At 37.1% G+C, this 19,033-nt stretch overlaps 1 protein-coding gene across 1 annotated transcript in view; it reads left to right on the forward strand.

Moving 5' to 3' along the window:
• Positions 1-2,851: 2,851 nt before the first annotated feature.
• LOC136835137 (HAUS augmin-like complex subunit 1) overlaps positions 2,852-19,033 on the forward strand; it is a 217,145-nt gene continuing 200,963 nt past the window's right edge. Inside the window, exon 1 of the mRNA XM_067098340.1 lies at positions 2,852-2,872. The gene's annotated coding sequence lies outside the window, so the exon portion shown is untranslated. The remainder of the gene's footprint in view (positions 2,873-19,033) is intronic.

Below are 19,033 nucleotides of genomic sequence, written 5' to 3' on the forward strand. Positions count from 1 at the left end.
CCGTTGACTCCAGTGCCTTCCTTCTCATTACGCTTCTCTGCTCAGCTTTCTGCTGCAGTCGTATTCTCAACATTTTCAGCCGACAGCCCCTTCCCCGACTCTTACGCCAGGTCTGGGAAAGAATAACCTGACACTTCTTCCAAATTAGTGATTTCCATCGCCCAAGAAAGCCTTACAGCTTCCACAAATTTATTAGTATCCAGTCTACATTGTAAGTGATAGGTGTGTGCAGATCCATTTGCAAAATAGAAAATATACAGTATGCTCTCTCTATCTACCACCTAGTGAAGTCTTTCCCATTGATGAATTTAAATCCCTCATGCACGTCCCTGTGTTATTCTGAGAGATATGAATGATAGAAACCCTCTTTGGGGTTACATCATTACCAATCAAAGAGGAAATTGCCTGTGTTCCATCATAGAAAGTGAAACTGTGGGAATCCTAAACACAGGAGAATCTACCCATTTCCTTGTTCAAACAGGCAAATTATCAGCAATTGACTTATCTATATGCAGTGATGACTGCCTTATTGATTTTAATTGGAGAGTGATAAATGATAGATTTATCAGCAACCATTTTTCAGCAGTAATGAATGTAGCTTCAAATCCTCCATCTTCAAGCCTACCTAAATGTAATATTGTATTGGTAAAGCTGACTAGGCAACTTTCCAGGAACATAGCACAATAGATGGCTCGGCTGATGACTACCTGTGTAGATGATGCTCTTGCCTTTTTGAAAACAATTATATTTTTGGCTGGCTTTCAATCTATACCTAGGAGTTCGGGCTTATTTATCTGCCGACCGGTTACCTGGTGGACTCGTAAATGCCATGCAACTCGTAGAACTGTGAGTTCAGCTTCCACCAGATGCCGTAGATAAAAATATGAGTATTACTGTGCTGAATTTCGAAAAGCAAGGGCTCATTTCTGCATGGAAATTAAAAAGGCACAAAAGGAATCTTGGACAATTTTCATTTCTTTTCTAAATTCAAAAACACCTTTGACTTTAGTTTGGAGTAGAGTTAGAAAAATAGTAGGTAAATTTACTCCTTGTCAACCTCCAGTTATCAAGATCAGTGGTTGTGAAGTAACAGATCCCCAGTTAGTGGCAAATGAGTTTGCAAGTCATTTTGCAAATGTTGCAGTGAAAAATGTTGACAGACCCTATTCAGCTCAAAGAAGAGTAATAAGTCAAAATTGATTTTAATATATCAAGGAATGAACAATACAATGTACCTTTTACTATGAGAGAATTTGAATTACCCTTAAATAAATGTAATGAATCAGCTTCTGGATTGGATGATATAACACATTCCAAGGTTAAGCATAATCCCAAAAATACTGGACTTTTCATATTAAGCCTTATTAACAGAATTTTCCGAGAATATATCTTCCATTAGCTTATGGAGATGTTAAAATTACTGCCATTTGTGAAACCAGGGAAAGGCCCTTTCAAGACAGATAATTATCATCTTGTTGCACTGACGTTATGCCTGTGTAAGATTATGGAAAAGTTGGTTAACACCTATTTGATGTGGTACTACTTGGAGCATGGTGGAGTCTTCAGTGTATTAAGCTTTTGCCAACAAGTAGCATTACATCACTGTTTTCTTTGATCTTGAGAGGGCTTGTGATATAACATGGAGATTTGGCATTCTGAGGGTTCTTTATGAATGTAACCTGAGAGGCAGTTTGCCTCTTTTTTGTTGACGACCTTTCGATATCTTTTGCAGCAACAAAGATGGCAGTGGCTGAACGTCACCTTCAGCTCTGCATGGATAACATAGTAAAGTGGGCTAAGATGAAAGATTTTCAGCAAGTAAAATGGTAACCATATGCTTTTGCTGCATAAAAGGATTCCAGCCTGAACCAGATCTGTTCATACATGGGCAGAGAATTCCATGTGTTGCTGAAACAATGTTTTTTGGGTTGATATTTGATAGCAAGCTGACTTAGATCCCACATCTGAAATATATTGAGACAAAATGCTTGAAAGCATTGAAGTGCTGAAAGTTGTCTTACACTTCTTGGGGTGCAGACCAACAGATGTTGAGACTATACAAAGCCTTGGTCTTTTCAGAATTAACTTATGGAGTGAAGTATACACTTCAGCAAAGCCTAATATCCTTAAAATGCTCAATTCAGTTCATCATCTCCCACAGAGAGCGTGCTTGTAGATGACTACAGCATCTGCTGGTTTGGAGCTGATACAGATTTCAGAGGCTCCCTAAGTCTTTAACCAGCATTTGTACAGTATCAGGTTTGAAAGGCATTGGCAGTTTTATGAAACTCACCCCAAGAAACCTCAACCATTTGTTTTTAGAGTAGTAAAATGTATAACCAGACAGTTAAACATGCCAAGGATGGAGATTTTACTTGCAAGGTATTCAGTTTAGTGGCCCTCTTGCCCCCCAGAACCATCCAGAGGTAAAATTTTGTAGATATTTTGATTTTACCAAGGCAGAAATGTCAATGAAGTGATGTGGTCAATATTTTTAGATCATTCCTCCCAACATGATAACTCCATTGCAGTTTTCATGGATGGCTGAAAGTCAGGTGCTCGCGTTGGCTTTGGAGTGGCCTTCCCTGATATAGAAAGAAGTTGCATTTATTTTTACAGCAGAACTGCATGCAATTTTAAAGGCCTTAAAGGAAATTGTAACTCAGAGTGGAAATAGTTTTACTATATATTGTGACTCTAGAAATGTTCTCCAGTTGTTAGAATCTTTTAACTCTTTAAACCCTCTGATTGCAGAGATGTTGAAATAGCTGCAACAAATATCATTCTGGGGGGCAACCATAATTACTAATTTTTAATATCAGCCATCCCATTCTAGGGACAGATCTAGTACAATGAATGAGGTGGATTCGCAGTAAGTATTGCAACCTTAGCACGATTCTTCACCTTCCACTTTTTATTTCCATTTGTTATTGCAGCTGTCTCTATAGTGCACATTTTATTCTTACATCAACCAGGATCCAACAACCCCTGGGGATTTCTAGCCAACTAGAAAAAGTATCATTCCAACCATACTTTTCATTTAAAGACATTGTAGGATTTGTGGTCACACTAGCCACTCTAATCATTCTAACACTTCTAGACCCCTGATTGGCTTGTAGCATGACATGCTATTGGCTGGAAGGGTTGGAAGTAGCCAGTCACAAAGCTTGTAGCTCGGTTGTTTTGTATAGGTACTGTCACTAGTGTATGACTTGTGTTTCTCTCTCTCTCTCTCTCTCTCTCTCGTAATGAAGTATGAATTACCATATCGTAAACATAAAAATACGAAACTAAAATTGTATGAAAGTGACTGTGCCTGAATATAGGGGCGAATTAATTAGTTTTCACACGTAGCTGTAAGCCATATACTATACTTTTAAGATAGTAAGATGACTTTGGAATGATATTCAAGTGTATGAGGGTGATAGTTTAAGGTATATTTGGTGGTTGAACTATTAAAATAGCCATTGAACTATTAAAGTAGGCAGTTATAAGCATTTTGTTTTAAGTTATGTTTGGTGTTTGAACTATTAAAATAGGCAGTTATAAACGTTTTTAGAGGGGATTACCAATTTATCGTGGATTTTCTCTGATTGTGGGTGGTTGAGGTCCCTTGTGGGGCTTTTTATTGTACACAAAACAATTGGTGCAGTATGATGGGAACAGATTTGGAGGTTATGAAATGAGTCTTGACTTCCTTAACCTAATTTATTACCTTAGTACCACAATGGTCATCAAAAAACCTTAGCCCTTAAACGCTGAGCCTCTATTTACAAAAACGTCTCCGTATGCAGGCGGCGTCGTGAGTTAGCGCCCGGCGAAAGTTTTTTCACAAAATCACAGCACGCTTATTTTTTAAGATTAAGAGTTCATTTTGGCTCCTTTTTTTTTTGTCATTGCCTGAAGTTTAGTATGCAATCATCAGAAATGAAAAAAATATCATTATCATATATAAATATTGAAATATATGACAAGAAAAAAAATTTTTATATAATTTTATAAAATCACGCTGTGAGCAAAACAGTTAAAGCTAACAGGTTATTTTGTTTTTTTTTTTGTATTGTACACTAAATTACATGATTTGGTATATAAATAAATTGTAAAACGATCAAAGCAACACAGAGAAAATATTATCACAAAATGATGCATGAATTCAACGCAGAGACGAGAAAAAATGTTTTTTCAAAAAATTCACCATAAATCGAAATGTTGTGCTAGAGACTCTCCGCTTGTTGAAAATGAAGCTAATTGATTGAATATTACTAGACTGTAAGTGTTTTAGCTTTTTAATTGCAGTTTTCGACCATTTCGGTCAAGTTAAAGTGGACCAAAAGTCGAATTTTTCTATTTATCGTGATTTATATGAAAATATTTCAAAACTGATAGAAGCTACAAACTATGAGTTATTTTCTGTTGTATTGAATATGAAATTGGCGCGACATTTTCATATATAAAACTTTTATGTAACGACTAATATAAAATGGCAAACATTACAACAACGCGACTAAAGAATTTCTGAGATGCACCGCAGAGTTATCACAAGAGACGTAAGGGAAAAATGTTTTTCAAAAATTCACCATAAATCAAAAATATTGTGCCAGAGACTTCCACCTATTGCAAAATGAACGTAAACTAGTTTTAGCCATTAACTTGTTTTTCGTCGATGAGTTAAAGTTGACTGAAGGTTGAAATTTTGGCAGTTATCGTGATTTATGTGAAAATATTTCAAAACTGATAAAAGCACAACCATGAGTTATTTTTCGTTGTATTCTACATGAAATTGCGCACATTTTCATATATAAAACTTATGTAACGACTAATATAAAACGATGCAAACATTACGACAACGTGATGAAAGAATTTCTGAGACCCAAGTTACCACAACACTGACGTAAGGAAATTTTTTTTTTTTTCAGAAATTCACCATAAATTGAAATATTTGCTAGAGACTTCCAGTCTGTTGTAAAAGAAGGTACATAATTGAATATTACTAGAATGTAAGAGTTTTAGCTTACAATTGCGTTTTTTTACTCATTTCGGTCGTAAGGTTGAAAGACAGAAGGTTGAAATTTTGGCAGTTATCGTGTTTATATGAAAATATTTCAAAACTGATGCTAAAAAGCTACAACCATGGGTTGTATTTGTTGTATTTTACATGAAATTGTGAACATTTCATATAAAACTTATGTAACGGCTAATATAAAACAGTGCAAAATTACGACAAATGACAAAGAATTTCTGAAATTTTCATTAAGTTACTGCGAGGGCATAAGGGAAAAAAGTTTTTAAAAATTCACCAATAATCGAAGACAATGTAGAGACCTCAATTTGTTGCAAAAATGAAGGTAAATGATTGAAGATACAGAATGTAAGAGTTTTAGCTGCAATGTTTTTTACCATTTCCGTCGAGCCGTTGACCAAGGTTGAATTTTGCAGTTATCGTGGCTTATATGAAAATATTTCCAAACTGATAAAAGCTACAACCATGGGTTGTATTTTGTTGTATTTACATGAAATTGCACACATTTTCATATATAAAACTTACGTAACGGCTAATATAAAACAGTGCAAAAATTAACGACAAATGACGGAATTTCTGAAATTTTCACCGAGTTACCACATGACGTAAGAAAGTTTTTTTAAAATTCACCATAAATCGAAATATCGTGCTAGAGACTTCCAATTTGTTGCAAAATGAAGGTAAATGATTAAATATTACTAGAATGTAAGAGTTTTAGCTTACAATTGCGTTTTTCGACCATTTCGTCGAGTGAAGTTGACCAAAGGTTGAAATTTTTGTAGTCATCGCAGTGCATCCACTTGGCACCCAACAGAGCTGTTATACACTTTTTAGGAAACTGTGTGGTAATGAATCTCGCAAAAGTAATGGAAAGGATTCTTAGAATGAAGTGCATATATGGTACTCTTCTTGTTCTTGTCATTTTTCTGTCTTCAGTTGTCCTTTATGCATCTTGATCCCTGGCACAGTGTCATACCTTGGAGTGTCTTTTGTATGCTTATAGCAGTTTTTAGTGGTCAGTTTTTGATGGAATGTTTACCAATGTTTTATACTTGTAATGCCATTTCTTTTTTTGGTTTTTGTGGTTTCATCTGTTAAAATTCCCATACTACTTGTGGGCTATTCACGGCGCTTTTGTATTATGGAAACGTTTGACAGCAAACAGATTTGCCATATAGGCCTTGCTTAGTTTCTGTATTTTGCGTAGAGGTCTATGCACTTCTTGCCTACTTGAAAGCGGTTGGTTACCAGTGGAAAACATGGATATTAAGGAGGAAGCTGACATTGCCTGAACTTCGAGCAGCTATTGGGTTTTTAGTTCGCATCGCTGCATTCTTATTTGTAAGCATGTATGAAGTAGAAAGTCAAGACAATTTCAACTGAATTTCTTACTGTAGGAAGAAAAAACTCCAACTTCTCTAGTTGAATAACTATTGTACAAAGCAGATTGTAGTACTGTACTAATACCATAATAATGATTTGAGTTTTATGGTAATGGACAAAAAGCTATTAAACATAAATACCTGTTTTAGTTCATTATGAATTGTGATTTGTACTAATAGTGATTCTGTTTTACGGGAACTGAGGCGTGGCAACTGCCTGCCTGCAAGTTTCCAAGGGCAAGAATATTTCTTCATGAAAACATTCTGGATTCAGTCTTGTAGGCTTCAAGTGCCCTGTCAGACCATGTCAGTGGAACCGCCTGTGTTAATGCGTGTCCTGTAAAATTAGCTCTTGAGTAGATGCCAGTGTTGCCAGTCAGGTGACAACATTTTACTGTACTGTATCAGGTTAAGGCTATAGAGGCAAACTGTCCACAAGCCGTGAATCATTGGTGAAATTTACGTCTCCTGATTTGCTGTTATGCAGTACACATTGGGAAGATTACTTCTTACAGATAACTTTGTTCCTGTCTGGATTTACCTGTTACACTTTTAGGGGTATGGCCTTTGTGATAAGTAACAAAGTCTGTTAAGTAAAAAAGACCTATATTACAGCATAAGCTTTAGCATTTCGAAGATATGTGTTACAGCTAGCAATCCACATTGTTCCTAAATTAAGCAACTCGTACTTTTGTATTTCAATTTTAGGAATTTATCTAAAGATGTATATCACATCTAAAATGGTAGCGTAGGAAAAAATGTCCATAATTTGGTCAGCTAAGTCGAGGTGCTGCTAATCTTTGGCTGAACGATCTGAATTATGTTGATGAAATTAAAGTTCAGATGAGTCATTTTAGTTTAATTAGGCAAAAAATGACATGCATGGGTTGTATATCTTACATGTAACTCTGCTGTGTCAACTTTATTTTAATAATTGTTTTAGCTTTCACTATCCTCCCAAATTTTGCTTTTCTCTGTGTATTGACTCTCATAATCATATATTTACTAAATATTAATTATCAGGTTTACTTCACGTACATACTTTTCTGGAGTAATGTATGGGTGCAAAATGGTGAGAGTGCAAGTCAGCTATCAAAAATGTTTACAGAGGACTGCTCTAAAGAGTTACATTCAAGAAATAAATGTAAATGCACCTTCAGAAACCTAGCCTGGGAAAAATGTCATTATTTGGCTGATGAGAAATTAATGCAGTCGGAGTAGGGGCAGATGATTTACTGATAAATTCTGGTCACAGGCAGAATTATGCTAAACTAACAAGTATTAAACATGCCTTCGTAAACCTTTGCAGTTCCACCTTAATATCTTGGAAGGCTAATCTGTGTATTTTAACAGCTGCCCACATTTGAAGCTACTAGATTCAGGGTGAAGTGTAGAGGAGACTCAGAAATGTCAAGGACTGCAGTGGCGTGAACACTTGTGATCAAGCACATTCATTACTAGTGAAACTAAAGACGCATAGCCACATGCTTAAAACTTCCTGATGCCAATGTGTTGTTTGGCTTTGGGGGCATTGGAATCTTATGCAGAGACTGTCTGCACTATTGTGCCAACAGTCTGTGCTGTGGGTCCAACTAAATGCTAGGCACTTTTTTTTATCTTTCACTCCCATGAGTTTTCCATGACCCAAATGTTACACTTTGAAATAGAATGGTGAGAGTCAGATATCCACCAAAAACCTACAAAGCCTTTTAACTGTTTTAGAGTTTACTGTTCATCAGAGTGGGTAAAATTACAGTTTAATAACTGCACAGCCCCTGAGAAACTGTGTTGTAATGTTTTCTTATGTTTGTCATTTTGTTACTTTTCCCTTACTTATATTTATTTTGCCATTGCTTGTCATACTCTAGGTTCGTTTACAACACACACGTGATTGGTGGGGCCATTCACTCAGCACAAAATTCTTTCCATTTATTTGTGTATTAGGATGCACATACAGTATATGTATGCTACTATTTGTATTTAAGAGTTGCAGTGTCTGCTGTAGCATTTTGGACTAGTCAAAGTGTGCATTAAAATGCTGTTGTAATACAAGTTTTATTTGTTGCAGGCTAACTTGTTTGAGCTAGTTAAAGCAGTTAGTTGCAGTTGGGCCTTTCGTGCCAACTCACAACACCTGCTTTTGTTTGCTTCTCAAAGTTTGTTAAATGTCGCTTAGACCACAAATCCAATGATAAAGTGAAGAATTGGAACTCGAGCAAACTAATAATGGTAAGCAAGTGCTGAGCAGCACATTATCATAGGTCATGCAGTAAGACTAAAGTGACAAGTTAATAGCCTATGCAGGAGCTCCAATCCTTTGCCTCTTAATATCACAAGGGATCCAGTCAATGTACAATTGGCATCCACCCCGTAGCAGAAGTTCAATCCCCTGTGGTAGAGGCTCCTATCCCTCTGGGTCAAGTGGTTGGTCTGTCGAGGGAAAAACTTATCCCTTAAAAGGAGGTAAGTCACCTCCTAGGATAAATGCATCACCATGATGAAAGAATCTACCATATAACACTGCATCCTGCGGTAGCTACATGAAGCATTATAGATAGAAATTCCTCAGTGAAATGAAGTTAAAAAAAGTCCAGCATCTTCATTGTTAAAAGCACAGTGTGAGAGATCATTCCCATCTTGAAATGAACAGCAGTAAAGAGAGTTGTGAACATACAGGTACTAATGCAAAGCCACAGATCAATGATCATCAGAAATCCAAAAAGTAAGGCTCAAAAGTAAAAAAAAAAATATCATTCATTTATTGGAACTATCATTGTATGATAATGTTACTGGAAATAAAAAAGAACATGGGACTCAATTGCAAAGATGAAATGGCTCAAAGAAACGAAAATTGGAGACATTATTTGGCCCTGGTTCGAATTATAATCATTACAGATCTCCCCCACAACCAGGAGAAAGAGTTGGAGGAAGCAAAGTCTTTGCTATCTATAAATCAGTAAAATGCAACATCATCCAACTTGACACAATACTTCAGACTTGTTTTGTACAAGTTCATATTGATGATGAGAAGGTCGGTTTATGTTCTCTGAATCTTTGTCTTATTTTTGTCTTTCTGTAAATTGTGATGTAGAAGAAGCCCTTTTACATGCAGTGTAAATGGGTTGAGTTTGCTTGTTTGTTGGGTGTTGTGACACGCATGGAGAATTATTCAGCAGGAAGTACTGGTACAGAGAGACTTGTGTTGTGTAACACAGGCTCATTGATTTTATTATGCAACACAATCTTCAGCAAGCTGAGTCAACAGACTAGAACCTCAGGAGAATCCCGAGAATCAGTCTACAAAGAGAGACAAGTGATAAGAAATAAATATGAGGGAATAGAAAATAAGACCGATACATCTGAATTCAGGGGTCAACAGAAAATAGGAATTAGGTTTTTCCTTGCTTAAACACTTGGAGTTCAGAAGATCCACATCTGCATTAGACTGGAAGATGTGGAATCTTTTGAAACAGCAGACAATTAGAGATATCCAGTCTTCAACACCTATTGAATGACTGATCATCAGGGTATGATTCTTACTACAATTCCTCCTCTGCCAGAGACTTAACTACAGTATATGCTCCCATCTGTTCTGGCACTACAGTACCAGTGGTCAGCAAGTAAGTACCTGCATGGCAGTATTAGCCCATACACCTGCAATATATATTAATACTGCATCCCTACCCCAAAGTGAAAATTAGACAAATTACCCTGTACTAGTGGATATACAGCTCAGTATATCCAGCACTCCACTGAAGTAGTGCTAGATAGTCAGTTAGAACAACACCCCTTCTGTAGGTATTTAGATCTCCCCACCAAGGCAAATGCAGAGCACAACATACTGAGCTTGCAAAACAGAAGATCAACAAAGAAAATGTGAAACAATCATGTTATCCATGGAATCTCTGCAAAAATCTCATGTAGCCAAATTTGGAATAAGATTATACTAAAGTAAATTAATATATACCTGGTCTAAAGAAGTGACAGGGATGTTTGGGAGAATTTTGCCATTAACTAGTGCAACACAATACTCATGAGGGCCAGCAAATTCAAAACCCCACATTAGTAGTTCCAGCCCTGTCCAGTAATAACAGGGCTTTCAATATACTTCTGGAATTTTGAGGCATCTTCCAGACCACCCCGAGGCCTCAGAGGACGTCAGTTGGTAAGAACCCAAAACTAACTTAAGAGTTACAGGTCAGTGGCTATTACAGGCTGTGTATGTCAGCCTTCTGAAAGGATGGTAAATAACAACAGATTGATCTGGTATCCGGAAACGAAAAAATGTTATAGATAATTTGGCATTTGAAAGTACAGAAGTACTATAGACCAACTATTACTGTTATCTAAAGAGATCCAAATGCTTTGGAATGGTTTTTTTAAAGCAGTTGCCTTCAATGAGGGCATTGAGGCAATAGTCTTAGTTCATATAGGATATCTTGTCAGATCCCTCCCTAAAAGTTGGCGTAGGATCAGCAGTTTCCTCTTCCTATTCACATGGAGCAGGTGTCCCACAAGGTAGCTTGCAAAGTGTTAGTCTGTTTGTAATAACAGTCAACAGTTTCATGGACACCCTACCAACTGGGGTCCTAGGGTAATCATTTGCAGATGATCTTGCTATCCATTGCAGCAGATCTACTGCTTCAGAAGTATATAAATAACCTCATCAAAAATGTTAAACAGGCACTGAACGTATTGAAGGTGGCATCACATTTTGATTGAGGTGCAGACTGAAAAACTCTCTGCTTAGGCTTGGTATATTTTTGTTTAAGCAAGTTGGATTATGCCTGTCAAATTTATGGGTCAGTCTGTGAAACTAACTTAGAAAAATTAGATGTAGTACATAACTTAGCATTACACATAAGTACTTCCCCTGTAGCCAGCATAGATGTGGGGTCGAACTTACCCTCTCTCAATCCAGGGAGGAACTTCTAAAAGCAATTGAGATTATGATAAGTCTGTGAAAACCTCAGCGTAGATCGGGGAGCAAATAGACCTCGACTACCCAAACCTCTGGAGGTAAGACTTGAAGAAGAAAATAGAGATGTTGGTATAATTATGACAACAAAAACCAATAGCAGTTTCCATGCCTCCTGTTTAAGCATCAATTTCACGAGACAATTATTATTTCATCCCTTGACACTATTTATAAAGTATTGATCCAAAATTTAGAATTTGTCTTGCTAAAAAAATGACGTAGCTTCTTCTTTAACGACCAGAATGCGTCCTTATAATCTCAGAGCTACCAACAGGTAGCAATCCTAGGAGAGAGAGCGAGAATGCTATAAGTCCTGATTTTGGACTGGAGTGTGGCTGGCTACCACCTGACTGGAAGAGGCAATAAGGAATTAAAAGAAGAAATATCTATTGTTTGGAGCAGTAAGTTATTTCAATATTAACTCCTGAGCTACCTTAGGACGACGTCTCAGTTGGTAGGACCGAGTTCAGGGGTCCAAGCCTTTACCTAATTGTCAATGTATGAGACTGGGTACAAATATTCAGTGTTACTGGATGTTCAGTTTTTGTAATTAACTGTCGTACCTGTAATATATGATAAAAGCTCTTATACTATCAATTAGGCTTATTTTTTGGGGTGTACGTATTGTGTTGTGGGTGGGGGGTTGCATACTAAACGTCTAATGACCGTAGACAAGGGATCTGTATCTCCATTGCCAACGAAGATGATTCCTTTAGAGATTGGAAGTCCTGTAAATTCCTCTCTAGTCTTCAAAGGACTCAGTTACCTACAGAGAAAATATGAGATGGTTTTTAATATCAACAGCAGCAAGAATTCAAAGTAAAATTCTTGAACCTTGGAGTCTTTTCAACTACTTTTTAGTTGTCCATTATAATCCCATGATATTACATACATGGAGTAACCTGGAAAGGTATATTTTATATACATATACATATATATATATATATATATATATATATATATATATATATATATATATATATATATATGTCTGTGTGTACATATATATACCGTATGTATATATATATATATATATATATATATATATATATATATATATATATATATATATATATATATATATATATATATATATATATATATATATATATATATATATGTGTGTATTGTGTGTGTGTGTGTGTGTGTGTGTGTGTGTGTGTGTATGCGTAGCAAATGCACATGAGCATGGACATATAAAGGCATATAGAAGCACAATCAAATTTAAATACATGTGTATAGATTTTTGTATATTTGGGATAAAGCTGTAATTTTCTTATATATATTTTAATTTTCTTTCCCCTGTTATTCTGTTTTCCTTTCTACAATTATCCGTTTATTAGCTGACCTTGTGTTTTACTTAGACATTAGCATATGTTCATAAACTGTTCAAATATTGCTGCATATCAGGAGAGATAGATATTTCCCATAGAAATTACATTCTGAAAAATTGGTTCTCATTCCATCAGCCAATGGGAGATCGTTTACAAAGACCTTTGCTAAAAACCGAAGCTATCAGCCAATGAAAAGAGGGCAATGGCTTTGTGTATAGTGGAGGTCTCTGATTAATCAAACATTTCACTCCTGGCAATGAAAGCGAAGTGAAAGGACTTTGGCAAGGACGACGAGTTTCAGAATGTTTCCTTACATTATCAAGGTTTAGATCACCATTGCAAATGTGAAAATGTTATGGAAAGGAATATTGTGGTGACAGGACTGAAGATGTTGCAGATTTTGCAGTAATCTCGTATCCTTTGAAGTCCCTAGACCAAATGCCTATGACATACTATTCCAAACTGACAATCCAATTTGTTACACAGCAAATTCTGGGCTATTTGGTGGGCAGGTATGGCTCCGGGTCCATGACAGACCTTCTATCAGAGAGTGTGGCTGGGTGTCGAAGGAATGAGGGGTTTGGTGCGGACCTCTGGGCAGTGGTAGCAGATGCCTCTCCAATCTCGAGTTATGAGAATCAGGGTAGAGCAGAAGGGAAAATGTTTCTTTACAAATGTGCTCTCAACTCCCCATGTTCAAGTGCAATAAACTCTAGTTAAAATTAAAGGAGCAAATCAATTTTGAGGGCAGCGCAAATCTCACGGTCATAGTTAATGGTACTGACGCTGGTGTCGAAGAGAAATCTATCAAAACTTTGCTTTTGACGCATCGGTGTTCCTCATCAGCCGACATTGATGATCAGAGGCTGTGCACTTGTTGACTTAATATCCCTGCACAAATGCCAAATTAAATTCCTTTATTTCAGGTAATGCTTAAGTGTCTTCTACTGAATAATCACCACGGATGGACAACAAATTAGCTGTTAGTCAACTGTGTGAGTCATAAACTATCCATTACTACATAAATCATGTGGCATTTAGTCAGAGCATGAGAGGGCCTCGATAAGGTAATCGTACCTTCCTGGGGTGAAACCCCTCTCTCTCTCTCTCTCTCTCTCTCTCTCTCTCTCTCTCTCTCTCTCTCTCTCTGGATCTCTTTATTTGCCTTTGGGGATGTTGCTCAGTTCCCTCCCGAGGCGAATGGAGAGAGAGCGAGAGGCTCAAAATCAAGCCATTTAACCTATCAGATTAAGCAATCGGTATCAGTCGAAAAAAATTTGGTTTTGGGACGAAGTTGCCAGCCCGCCTTGTAATCAGCACTTGCTGCAATACACTAACATTTGTAATTACTGATGATGTCTACCCAGAAGCACAGTGGACTTTTCTGAAACGGTGCTACATCATTGCCCCGTAGGAGGGTAGCTTCAAATCAGTGTACCTCATGCCAACCTTTCGTTCCTTTTACTGTACCTCCTTTCATATTCTCTTTCTCCATCTTACTTTCCACCCTCTCCTAACAACTGATTCATAGTGCAACTGCTTTGAGAGTTTTCCTCCTGTTACACCTCTCAAACCTCTTACTGTCAATTTTCGTTTCAGCGCTGAATGACCTCATAGGTCCCAGTGCTTGGCCTTTGGCCTGAATCCTATATTCAATTCAGTTCAAATGTTACCTCTCATAGGATCAATTGCGGTTCTGTTTCCTTTGTAAACTATTGTTTATAGACTTTCATCAGAAACACTAAACTAGACAATTTCAAGGGCGACTTTCGGGTTGTCAAGAATTTCAAACATGGGTTCGAGACAATATTTGTTCCGCAGACGTTTCAGGTTCATTTTATTCGTCCACATATTGAAAAATGTCTGGCTTTTAATTACCGTAAGTCCACCTGCCAACAAAGTTAACTGTCTCGCTCGAGGCGAGGTGGGCGTTAGTTTGAGTGCTGGTGAACGAAGTAATCTGATGCTTTAGAAAATTCCTACTTCATTGGTATTATTTACATAGTAGGTGTTTTGGGTAATTACTAGGGCATTCATTGACAATGACAAAGTTAGGTAGCACTTTAATTTTTGTGTTATCTTTGGATTAGAAGTAAGTCAATGAATTGAATTTTATTATTTGAAGCAATTTAGCAGGAAAAAGTATGCTTCAGAAAGGAATGTCCACGGCTTGTGTTATGAAGGTATCACAGTATGTACCTCCCGGCAAGGAAAGTGAGATATAGTTTTCATTAGATTTCGTTCATTGAATTTTAATTTTTTCTTACAGAAAACACATAATCTCCAGTAAATTTACTCTAGAATGTAATACACTGCAAATTATATCATATATATTAAATCTGCAAAACAAAAATGTTCAGAGACTTGAAAACCATGCATGTCAGAAGTAATTGGAGTGTCTCAGATGGATTTGTTCATAGAGATCTAAAAGATAGTGTATGGATATCTCGGTGTAGAACTGTTTATCAGAACAACAATGTTACTCATTTCACATTGAACAGGCTGATTATTAAATCATCGCTTTAGAGTGTGATAATTTCTTTAATTTTTACATTCATTTGTATTTCACGGTGTTTAAGGTCAGCTGGAATTAATGGCAGTAAATGATGTGACTGGCTAGGGTAGGTTGACAAATCTTAAATCCGCAGAGCGTTCTCTATGATGTGCGGAGTATCGCCAGGTCTTCGGCGGGAAAACACAGAAGTAACTGGATGTTTCTTGACGTGTAGTTTCTCTCTCTCTCTCTCTCTCTCTCTCTCTCTCTCTCTCTCTCTCTCTCTCTCTCTCTCTCTCTCCATTGCTAAAACACACAAATATAGTATCGCTCCAATCACTAAAAATAATGAAATGGTAGCTCTGTGAGCTAGGCACACAATAGCAACTCTCTCTCTCTCTCTCTCTCATTGCTAAAACATACTATATACAAATATAATATCAACTCAACCCTCCTAAAGAAAAATATAATGAAATGGTGACTCACATATAGGCCTGAAGCACACAACAGCAGCTCTCTCTCTCTTTCTCTCTCTCTCTCTCTCTCTCTCTCTCTCTCTCTCTCTCTCTCTCTCTCTCTCTCTCTCTCTCATCATAACCTGCATTCGTTTCCTTTGTTGTTCCCCAGTTTTCTGAATTTGGACATTGATCAAATTTAACTCGATTTCATTATGGAAGCTCACGTTCCGTTACATTCAAGCATTCCGTTCATTGTGGTGTCATAAATTAATTTTGTGTAGGTTAACTTGGTAGGTTACGTCGAAAAATGTTTATTGCTCAGAACACATAACAATTACAACGAACGAATACTGTAAGCTGCGACTGCATTCAAGTATCGTAGATTCAGAACCGTAGGCTGATGTGATTAAGTAATAGGATTAGGAGGTCAGGCAAAAAACAAACACACAATAAGATTGGGCTCACTCCCCCTTTCTAAAGTTGCCAGATGTCTCATTATTGGTAATGTTAAATTTAAAAACTGTAACCTCTTTCCTTGCCGAGTGTACATTACGGTGTTTTTAGGTAATGATTACATCAGCTTACAGTTCATATGAGCCTCCGGGGTTAGGTACTATGAGGAAGAACGTGGGAAAACGAGAGCTTTTCGTTAATGGCAATATTACTTATATCAGAAATTAAAAATGTTTGCAATATCATGATTGACTCCAAAGCTGTAGTGTGTTCTGTGACTTCGTACCGTTAATATTTAGTAATAATTTCTCGTATCAATATCACTTATTTAAAGGAGATATTCCAAGACTTAAATATAAATGGGATTTTAGAACTCGACCATAAGCGAATGCACGTCCAGGTAATGCAAATGTTGATGAAATGATTCATTGCACCCGCCCTTCCCTCCCCTCCCTGGCCTCCTTCAGGTTTAGCCTTCGAGGAAATTGAATAAGTAGTTCTCCTCCGCTGGGCGATGGCGATTAAATCTGACAGAATCTCGTATCTCTGACATGATTGGAAGTTAATATTGTAGCTAATTTTTGTGGAAGAGCTCCCTATATTTCTTGGCAGTTTGGTGTGAGCATGGAATTATATTTTGCGGTGTGCAGTTAAAGGTTTACCATAAAAAATATTGTGGAGATTTGCCATGGGTGATTAAAAGGAAGGTCAATCGCTGACGATATTATCATAGATGTAAATTAATGTTTTAAGTATCCTTAGAGCACGCTGTGATAGCATAGATCTGGTGTTGGGTTTATGCCCTGCTGAGACAGGTGTTATTTACAGAAGAATATGTATCATTAAAACGTGTGTTTTATTATTCTGGGTTCCTGGTAAGTCGGGTATAAGGTGATCAGAAAGGTGCTCCCATTTTACAAAGAGCTTCGAAACTGGAAAATGTAGGCTCTATTATAGTTTTACTCTCTCTCTCTCTCTCTCTCTCTCTCTCTCTCTCTCTCTCTCTCATATCAGTGACAGTGAACGATTGCACATTATTTGTCATCAGATTTTTATTCAGGTTCTTTTCAGAAAGTATTTACAGAAGAGGCGGCTGTGTGGTTTTAACTATATGATCTACTGTCATTTTGCGTAGGTTTCAGTCCAGTGCCTATTGTTCGTTATGGTTGTATGCAATTTTGATTTTGAAGGGGAAGTCAGTTTATCTATACGTCTTGGCTTCCCTGAAAGGAACAATTTCCTAACAGTGCGATTGCCGATATAATGGTGAGTGGTTCCTACGGCCCGTTCAGTTAGAGCATCAAATATGCAAAATTAATGCTTTTATCAGTTTGCAAGTGAAAGCTCCAGTGCATTGATTTTCACATATTTTCCAAGTTAGCAGATGTTCTGACGCTGGCAATAAAGCTATCATATTCAGCCAATCAGAGGTCAGTTCGCTCTTTTTTTATTTTTTGACAAAGAAACATCGGACGGCGGTGATTGGTCCAAAGGACTATTACAGGCAGTCGGAACTTCGGACTGGAATGAACGGTGCAGTGTTATGATGGTTCGGCAATGGGATTCTCAGCGATATTTCTGGATGGCTATGATTTTTGGGACATTGAAGGTACTGTAGTTTCAGTCTAGAATAAATTTATGAAGAATCGTGCCAAGTTGAAAGCTGCCCAGAGAGAAATGGTTGTATATAATGTAAAATGACAGTAGAGAACTGGACTCGAGTTCCAGTAATGTTGCGTCTAGGAAATGATTAGCGGTTTACGGAATAGCATTTCTTGCAAGAGGGCGATCAGAGTGCCTGGGCAGTAGGAGGAAAGCCCTGGGTTTTGGTTTATAACTGCACAGGACCTCTTATAGGTCCTCGTCTAGTGCAACAATAAGTGTTTATTAGCTAGATCACTGTGGTTCTCGAGTGATGATGAAAACATATTTCCCGACTGCCGTTAAAATAGAGACACTGGTATTATTATACACGGACGTGGATAAATGATTATTTCATTATAGGTGTTCTTAATGTATTTTGTCTGAAATGCTGAAGGGTTTTGTCATAAGTTTCATCCACTGAAGGCGATTTAGGTATATTGCCAGATTCGTCGAAGGAAGGAATAGATAATATTACTTTAAGTATTTCATGCTGGGCATTCTCGGTATTCGTGTTGTTAATAGTTGAAGGGCTAGCAATATTCTCGTTTCAATAACACTGCGGGGTGCCGTGTAAGCCATATAAGTAAGTGAACGGAAGTCGATACTGTATGACACAATCCACGGAATGAATAGCTCTAGCACGTATTCTGTCATTCAAAGCCATTGCCAAAGAATATCAGTAATTTATGGACACAAAAATTACTTAATATTTGCATGTAGTTAAATAATATCCTTCCTCCCCCTCCCCCCCATCCACTCTCCTCCTCCCCTGACTGAAATTCTGCGTAGGCCTGTATGTATGTATATATATATATATATATATATATATATATATATATATATATATATATATATATATATATATATATATATATATCTAACTGATGCAGGACAACAACATTATTGTGCAATACCGAAGTCAGATACAGACACTGAAATGGCGCCAGAAGTAACCAGGATTGTTTTACGTAAACTATCTAAAATGAAAATGCGCTTAATTAAAGCAATATGAATAGTGAAGTTACAGTTTATGCCTGTTTGCTTGAAAACCAGATTTAACCTTCTGCAGAGGTAGTGCTGATGTTTGTACACAATTATATCGTATAAATGTTCTTCAACTGATATCTTGTTTATATCTACTTTGCACCCCAGGTACCCAGAAGTTTACGTTCAAAGTAGATCATATTGGTGTCATGATAATGTTTCAATTCGTCTTAGAACAGACCACTTTCCAGACGTGTTAAAGATCCAAATGGAGTCTATTTAGTTT

Source organism: Macrobrachium rosenbergii, chromosome 55 (assembly GCF_040412425.1).
Source record: "Macrobrachium rosenbergii isolate ZJJX-2024 chromosome 55, ASM4041242v1, whole genome shotgun sequence".
Lineage (NCBI taxonomy): Eukaryota > Metazoa > Arthropoda > Malacostraca > Decapoda > Palaemonidae > Macrobrachium > Macrobrachium rosenbergii.